Source organism: Mus musculus, chromosome 9 (genome assembly GCF_000001635.26).
Source record: "Mus musculus strain C57BL/6J chromosome 9, GRCm38.p6 C57BL/6J".
Taxonomy (NCBI): domain Eukaryota; kingdom Metazoa; phylum Chordata; class Mammalia; order Rodentia; family Muridae; genus Mus; species Mus musculus.
In genome coordinates this window covers 52288668-52297474 of record NC_000075.6, presented here as the reverse complement: position 1 = coordinate 52297474, position 8807 = coordinate 52288668, and the positions used below count along the sequence as shown (strand labels likewise).

At 43.4% G+C, this 8807-nt stretch overlaps 1 non-coding gene across 1 annotated transcript; it reads right to left on the bottom strand.

Annotated features, from left to right (window-relative positions):
- Positions 1 to 6143: 6143 nt before the first annotated feature.
- Gm25562 lies at positions 6144 to 6276 on the bottom strand. The gene has a single exon (XR_003948506.1). It is a non-coding gene; the product is annotated as a small nucleolar RNA SNORA17 (small nucleolar RNA).
- Between the last annotated feature and the right edge of the window lie 2531 nt (positions 6277 to 8807).

Here is an 8807-nt window from a genome sequence, read left to right as displayed (position 1 = left end):
TAATAAAAAAAGAAAGACTAGGGAAGCCGAGGTTGGCAACCGTTCATTTCTGGAATCATTTCAGATAAGCATTTAATCACAGGTGAACAGAGAGCACCCAATCATGGTGGCTCCCAACCGTCTGTGACTCCAGTTCCAAGGATTCATCACACAGCTGCTAAATCTAGACACATACATCACCTTCAACCTTAGCCTCTCTCTTCTGTCTCCATCACCTAACACACTACACTCACGCACACATACACACACTATACAACACATACACTATCCACATACACACTACAAAAGTCATACACTGCACGCATACACACTATACAATACACACTACAGAACACACACACTAAACACACACACACAGTAGGTTCTACCCTCTAAAAGTCTCCTAAGTCTATATAGTTTCTCTATTACCATTGACATCACATGTTCTGTAACATATCCGGGTTATGTGAGTTACAGCCATCGTGTATCCTTCTTTTATATATCCAATAGTCATCTAGCCATTGGAATGGATTTTTAGTTAATTTAGAATGTTGCAATCTTAATCAATTTTCTTCAGTAAATTTCCTTGGTGTTTGAGACACAGTGTGCACATTTAAGCACAACCTAAAATGCCCTCGGTGATCTGTGCTTACCACATGCATGTGTCCTTCTCCTATGCACTGCTTCCTTATTGCTATACTGACCACAAATCATTTGAATAATTACTTACACAGAATCTGTCCCTAAGCCCAAATTTTAAGTGCTATGAAGTCGGATACCAAGCTATCATATTATACTTGAGCCAAAAGAGGCAATCAACAAAAACATGTACTGAATGAATTAATGAGGTTAATATTGTCTCCAACAATTTTTGGTTGATAACATTCTCCTTGTTTGAATATTAAGTTTCTTTTAAAAACTAATTTGTTCTCCCCCCCCCCAACCCGTGTGTGTGTGTGTGTGTGTGTGGTGTGGTGTGATATGGTGTGGTGTGGTTGTATGTGTGTATGTGTGTGATGCATGCAGGAACCTGTGGAAGTCAGATGACTTTAGGTCCCTAACGATAGAGTTGCAGACAGTTGCGAGGTACAATGTGGGTGCTGGGAATTAAATCCAGGTCTTCTGCAAGAGTAAGTGACAGCTGGGCCATCTCTTCAGCCCCAGACACTAAACATCTTAGAGACAAAGAGTCCTCGAATGTTACGGACGCATAATGTTCAGAGGTCAAAGATCACTCAGACATGAGATTATAACTACAACACAGCAGGTTGGTTTGTTTCTTAAATCGTGTAAGAGGGCAATCAATACACTTGAAAACATCATTCCCATCGGGTTCTGCTTTCTCGGAATCACAGAGAAAGGGTAGTTAATAGAAGTTGATTGGATCTGGGTAGACCAAGAAGACAAAATTCAAATTGAGAAGGTTTAGAGGACACGGAGGCCACAGGTAACAAATGTGTGGAGAAAATCAAGAGTGGGCTCAGATATAAAAAAAAAAAAAATTTGCAATGGTTTTAATCCAGTAAAAAGGTAGGTGAGCTCTTTCCCCCATAGAAAGCTGCATCACAGTTAATTAAATGTACACAGTAGACATTTAGTGGTTTGAATTTTGGAAAATGGTTGGAAATGTGTGTGGTATCTTGCTAGAGTCAGCACGAGATATTAAGTGAAGTCTTCTTCCATCGTTACTCTTGGGCAGCATTCGATTAGTTAGACTTGACACTATTGGTGAGCTGGGTCAACATTGGAAACGTGACTGGATTAAGACTCACCTGAGAGATAAAGGAAAAGCTGCTGGTATAGCTCTGAGACCATTTCAGAGAGGATTAAGAGATGGGGAAAGACCCCCCCCCCCTGAATGTAAGGGTCACCGTCCTGTGTGTGCTAAGAGCTTAGCCTGGGTCAAAGAGGAAAGGGGGAGGGGAGCTGAGAGCCAACACCCCCCCCCTCCTCGTGTTCGTCTCAGTCCGGGAAGATGTGAGAGCCATACACACATGTTCCTTCATTCCCCAACACAGTAAACCTGCCTTCCGAACTCTCCACATCTGGGTGGTTGAATCAGTCTCCATTAGAAGTCCCTGCAAAGGAGGGCGCTGAGCCCTGCCGAAGATTTCCTCACAAAGTTGAACCTGAATCTCTTTTCAACAAATACCCTTCTCTAGAAATCTCTTCAAGTTGAAATTGCTTTCCTTCCTACTCTTCAGTCCTCCTGGTCTGAGAGAAGAGATGGTGACTTCTGACTCTAAGGCATTGGTCAATCAACTCTCCTTTGAAGGTTTGCTCCTGCCTCACCCAGCATCCACTTCTGGGTGTGACTTTACTCCACAACAAGAAAAACACACGTCCGGCTTCTCTATTGTTTGTGACAAGAGATTTTTTTTCAGATTATCATAATACTTCACCCTTTAGGCCGCAATAAAAAGAAAACGAGTTTGTTCAGTACACTTGAAGGAGAACAGCAGGCATGGCGACCACTGAAGAACCACCTCCGTGTGGTAATGGAGCGTGGTGGCCTGCACTTTGAAGGGGTTCTCTGCTTAGTTAGAGCCAGCCATTCTGTGGACAATTTCCCCATGGCATGAAATTCCTGCTATGTAAATGAGGGCAGGCTTCATTTGGCTGGTGGGGCAGTTATGGGGAGCCGCCATGCATATAATTTCCTGTCATAAGACTCCCTCCGTGGTGCCAGGTTGTGGCTAGTTTTGATTGGTCTGCACTCTGCCTTCCCACTGTTCTGCTGTTTGGGGATGCGTTGTGATGCTTGAACCAGGCTTTAGGTCAGAGAACTCTTCCCTTAGTCTCTCACTCATGGTTTCCCGTTCACACTCCTGACCATTTTTGTTTTGTATTCTCTAAATGGAAACACAAATATAGATGTAAGCAGTTAGTAGCCACGTAAGAAACTTTGCCTCCTCTTAAATCTTTTGCTTAGAATTAGGTTCCAAGAAGCCAGTGCCTCCTAACTTTCAGAAAATTGACACAAAGGACCTCTCACATTGTCAAGTTAGGATGGACAAAAATCATGGAGTTGTTACATTCTGTTACATTCAGGATCGAGTTCTTGCTTCTTTGCCTCCTGATAGCAGTAGGATTTGTTACAGTCCCTGTCTTCTAAGCAGACTAGCCTGTTAAGGTTTACCTGTCGGCCCCAACTCTATGCTGAGGCTTAGGACCTGGGGGCAGTGTGCATGACACCTGCTCAGGTCCTGACACCCACAGCACACTCCTTTCAACAGGGATTTTTCTCAGAATATTGGATGAATGTCAAGAGGAAGTCACCAGCCGTTTGGCCCTCAGATGACTTAGCTCAGAAGGTAGGATCAGACTGTCATAGGCTCAGCCTACCACGTCTGGCTGTGGAACTTTGGGGAAATTCCTTCAGAAATAGAGGTTGAAACCTAGAAGGGATGGTTCCAACACTCTTTCCAGCATCAAACTATCACGCTTAGAAATACTTGTACAGTCAGGATTTAGCCGCCAGCCAGAATGGATGGGCCGGATGGAGAAACATTTTAATGATTTAAGATGTTATTCGCTTGTAATAAAAAAGTAATTTTGTTTCTTCCAAACCTCCTGATTATTATGGAGGTTTTTCTGCCGAGTTTTATTCTAAAAAGGCATTATGATCATCAAGACTGACATAGCCATAAGGAATTGTGGAAAGTTTAATATCTGTTGATAGGGATGAGAAACAAAATTTTCCATTTTTAAAATCATCAGATGACTTTTAAATGGATAACATTAAATTACTGTCAGAAATGTTTAATATTTTCTCATCTGTATACAATTGTTTCCTGGTGGATGAAAGCTGCAATCTGGTTCATTAGGCTGTCTAGGCCATTTTTCCACTTTGTCCTCCACTTGCTACCGAGCTTCTACCAAGACTAAGGAGATGGTATTAAATGATGTCTGGGACAGGTAGTGCTTGGGAAGTGGAATAAACCAGATCAGACAATATCTCTGAATAGAATTTTTTTAAAGTAACATTATTGGGTTGAGAAGTTGGCTCAATCAATAAAGTGCCCGCCATAGGAGGTAGCAGGGAGGGAAAGGGGGCTACCTGACCCTAGTTTGTGCCACTGCTCTGAAACCAAGTGGGAGGGGTAGGGGCAGGGTCAGCTCTAGCCAAGAGAGCAGCCCAGACCAGGGATGTCTGTTTGGCTTTCGGAGGTAATAGAATCCTGCTGCTTCTAAGGTAATTGAAAGTTTGGGTGGGTATAGTAGCCTGGGCTGGCATTTGTGTTCTCTTAGTGTCTGTATAACATCTGTCCAGGCTCTTCTGGCTTTCATTGTCTCTGGTGAAAAATCTGGAGGAATTCTGAGTGGATTAAGGAACTCCACATAAAACCAGAGACACTGAAACTTATAGAGGAGAAAGTAGGGAAAAGCCTCGAAGATATGGGTACAGGGGGAAAATTCCTGAATAGAACAGCAATGGCTTGTGCTGTAAGATCAAGAATCGATAAATGGGACCTCATTAAGTTGCAAAGCTTCTGCAAGGCAAAAGACACTGTCAATAAGACAAAAAGACCACCAATAGATTGGGAAAGGATCTTTATCTATCCTAAATCAGATAGGGGGCTAATATCCAATATATATAAAGAACTGAAGAGGGTGGACTCCAGAAAATCAAATAACCCCACTAAAAAATGGGGCTCAGAGCTGAACAAAGAATTCTCACCTGAGGAATACCGAATGACAGAGACGCATCTGAAAAAATGTTCAACATCCTTAATCATCAGGGAAATGCAAATCAAAACAACCCTGAGATTCCACCTCACACCAGTCAGAATGGCTAAGATCAAAAATTCAGGTGACAGCAGATGCTGGCGAGGATGTGGAGAAAGAGGAACACTCCTCCATTGTTGGTGGGATTGCAAGCTTGTACAACCACTCTGGAAGTCAGTCTGGCGGTTCCTCAGAAAATTGGACATAGTATTACTGGAGGATCCCACAATACCTCTCCTGGGCATATATCCAGAAGATGTCCCAACCAGTAAGAAGGACACATGCTCCACTATGCTCATAGCAGCCTTATTTATAATAGCCAGCAGCTGGAAAGAACCCAGATACCCCTCAACAGAGGAATGGATACAGAAAATGTGGTACATTTACACAATGGAGTACTACTCAGCTATTAAAAAGAATGAATTTATGAAATTCCTAGGCAAATGGATGGACCTGGAGGGCATCATCCTGAGTGAGGTAACCCAATCACAAAAGAACTCACATGATATGTACTCATTGATAAGTGGATATTAGCCCAGAAACTTAGAATACCCAAGATATAGGATATAATTTGCAAAACACATGAAACTCAAGAAGAATGAAGACCAAAACATGGACACTTTGCCCCTTCTTAGAATTGGGAACAAAGCACCCATGGAAGGAGTTACAGAGACAAAGTTTGGAGCTGAGACAAAAGGATGGACCATCTAGAGACTGCCATACCCGGGATCCATCCCATAATCAGCTTCCAAACGCTGACACCATTGCATACACTAGCAAGATTTTGCTGAAAGGACCCTGATATAGCTGTCTCTTGTGAGACTATGCCCAGGCCTAGCAAACACAGAAGTGGATGCTCACAGTCAGCTATTGGATGGACCACAGGGCCCCCAATGGAGGAGTTAGAGAAAGAACCCAAGGAGCTAAAGGGATCTGCAATCCTATAGGTGGAACAACATTATGAACTAACCAGTACCCCCTGAAGATCGTGTCTCTAGCTGCATATGAATCAGAAAATGGCCTAGTCGGCCATCAGTGGAAAGAGAGGCCCATTAGTCGTGCAAACTTTATATGCCTCAGTACAGGGGAACGACAGGGCCAAGAAGTGGGAGTGGGGGGGGGAGCGTGCGGGGGGGGGGGGGACTTTTGGGATAGCATTGGAAATGGAAATGGAAATAAAATAAATACCCAATTTAAAAAAATTAACTAAAAAAAAAAGAACCCTGCTGCTTCCAGATCCAGATTGTGCCCTCCCCTACCCCTCCCCACTTCCCTCCCCTACCCCTCCCCACTTCCCTCCCCTACCCCTCCCCACTTCCCTCCCCAACTCCCATGGCAACACAAGCCAGGATCCCACCATGGTCTCAGAGGACAGTTCCGTGTCCTAGTCACCTGGTGGAGGACTGGTGTTTGCCTCAAGCTCAATTCTTTCAGGGAATGTTAGGCTCCTAATTGTTCAGATGTTCACAGGTCAGAGCACATAGCATAGATGTAGCCTTTCTCCTCTCTGCCACCTACTGACCCACACGTGACCCAGAAGCCATTACCTGCAACGACCCTGGGAGCAGGAAATAATAGTTTTTAATTAATAAAGCTGGTAGCCTGGTAATGCTGTAGAGGAGGTGGGAAGGGGAGAGGAAGGGTGCAGAAGTTCTTCATCAACTTTGAGAAAACAAACAAGGTAGCGTTTGTGTTCCTGGGTTCAGAAGAGAGAACAGAGAGAAGAGGAAATGGCACGCACTGAGTGTCTACCATGTTCCATGCACTTGTTAAGTTATTCAATGTTTTTAAGTGACGTAGAGCTATTCTTAACCTCTACCTGGTGAAGGATTGCCTTAGAAAGATGGGCAAGAGAGAAAACAAGAGGAAAATGGCTCTCCAACCCCAGCATGGGCAGAAGTCTTGCTATCAACTAAGCCACCACAGTCCTTACAGCTTTCAATTTTTTCTAAAGAGCCTGGCACCAATGTTCACTTTAAACAAGAGCCAACAATTGTTTAATTAGGAAGCTAGAGGGATAGCTCAGCAGCATTCCCTGGTCTTTCAGAGGACCAGGGTTTGACTCAAAGCACCCACATGGTGGCTCAGAACTATCCAGAGCTTCATTTCCATGGGATCTGAGTCTCTCTTCTGGTCCCTGATGGCACCAGGCACATATGTGGTGCACATTCGTATGTGTAGGCAAACACTTGTACACATAAAGTTTGTAGAAATTATTTAATCAGGCAATTATATAATGTCCTTTTGAAACATTAAGAACATGGTGGCATGTATGTTTAATCCCAGCACTTGAGAGGCAGAAGTAGGTGGATCTCAGTGAGTTCAAGACTGGCCTGTTCTACATCGTGAGTTCCAGAACAGCCAGAACTATGTAGAGAAACCCTGTTTCTAAAATATATATTTAGAGAAAATATATAGACTTTTATATATCGCAGAGATATACACATAATATATGTATCACAGACTATATATTTTCTAAGGCATACAATTCTTTTCTTCTCGACATATAATTCTTTAAAAGTGAATCTGTGTTGGTAATGTTAAAGCCAAAATCTTTTAGTAAATTTTGCAAACTATGAATATGAGGAAGCACAAACGACTTCCTTAGCCAGTCCACCTCCTGCTAGGGCTTTCTCCCCCTGCCTGGTGGTAAATTACATAAGTTATGAGGGAAGAAAGACTACAGGGGAGCAAGTTTGTATACATTAACATGATGATAATGTTTACTTCTGCACAGGGGGCTTTTTGGCATTTAATAATTTTTATTTCACTTACCTGTTTTTCACAATAGTTATGTATTGCTTGGGTAAATGAGAAAGATAAACATAAGAAATAAATAGAGAGCTAATGTTAAAGAAAAATGTCATTCAACCTTCTTTGCCCATAGCCTAGTGTCTGAAGAAAAAAAGAACTGCAAAATTTTGATTAAACAGGACACAAAACACACACATACACACACACACACACACACACACACACACACACACACCAGAACACAAAAAAGAAAAAACACAAAAGAATAGGTTCAAATCAGTAATTTGGCTAATGAGCCCATGCCAGTCTACTCTCAGCATAGCTCCTTTACTCTGGACCACATGGCTTTCGCATGTGTCATCCTGGGTGAGACTGTCTTATCCCCCATAGTCTCCAGTGTTTCTCCGGGTCCCAGTCAACATGTTGCCTCCTCAGCTTTGCCTGACCAGCCCACGCCTCATGAAGAGTGAGAGCAGTCACACCGCTGTGTGCCCTTCTTGTCCTTAGCCTTACTGCCCTGACTCAGCCCCTGCATTGCTGCCTTCACTGGGAAATCTGTCATGACTTGCCCACACACACACACACACACACCTATGTGTTTAAGGGTTCTTTGCATTATCTTTTCTTCCTTTCTCAGTATGACACAAGATCTATGAAGGAAAGAAGATATCCACCCTCACAGTTGTGTCTCTATCTGTCACGTGGTTAACACTCAGCACATATGTAAATGAATAGCCCAGCACAGGACACAGAGTAGTCACCCCATTTCTTGGGTTAGGCAATGACAGGGGTGACTTGTCGTAAGCACACAGCCAGAGCGCAACTTCAGTCCTTTCATTTCAATCTGAGATTTGAGTGGGACTGCCTTCCAGTTAGGCAACATTAACACTCTGGATAATCCCTGTGCCTCTACGTCTTCATCTGTAAAGTGAGGGTAGGAAAGAGGAGAAGATATCAAGATTGCTAAGAGGATCGGATGTGTTACGATGTAAAAGGGCTTAGCACAGGTCTTGCTTTAGAGTGAACATTAGATGCCCCCCCCCCCAAACACGTATGTCTTAAAGGTTCGATCCTCAGAGTGGAACTATGGGGAAATAGTAGACGTTTTAAGAGAGGTCTGGCTGGAGGCTTTAGGTAATTGAGGGTGTGTTCTCAAGGGGACTACGGCATGCTTGTCTCTCTGTCGCTCAGTTGTAATGTAGTTAGAGATCACCACAGAGCTGCTACCATGTGCAGCGCCTCATCCACACAGCACAGCTGAGGTTCATCTCTTCAGAGACTAACTCCAAGACTAGGGGCCCAAATCAGCTTCTCTAAGTTTAGTGTCTCAAATCAAGCTTCACTGT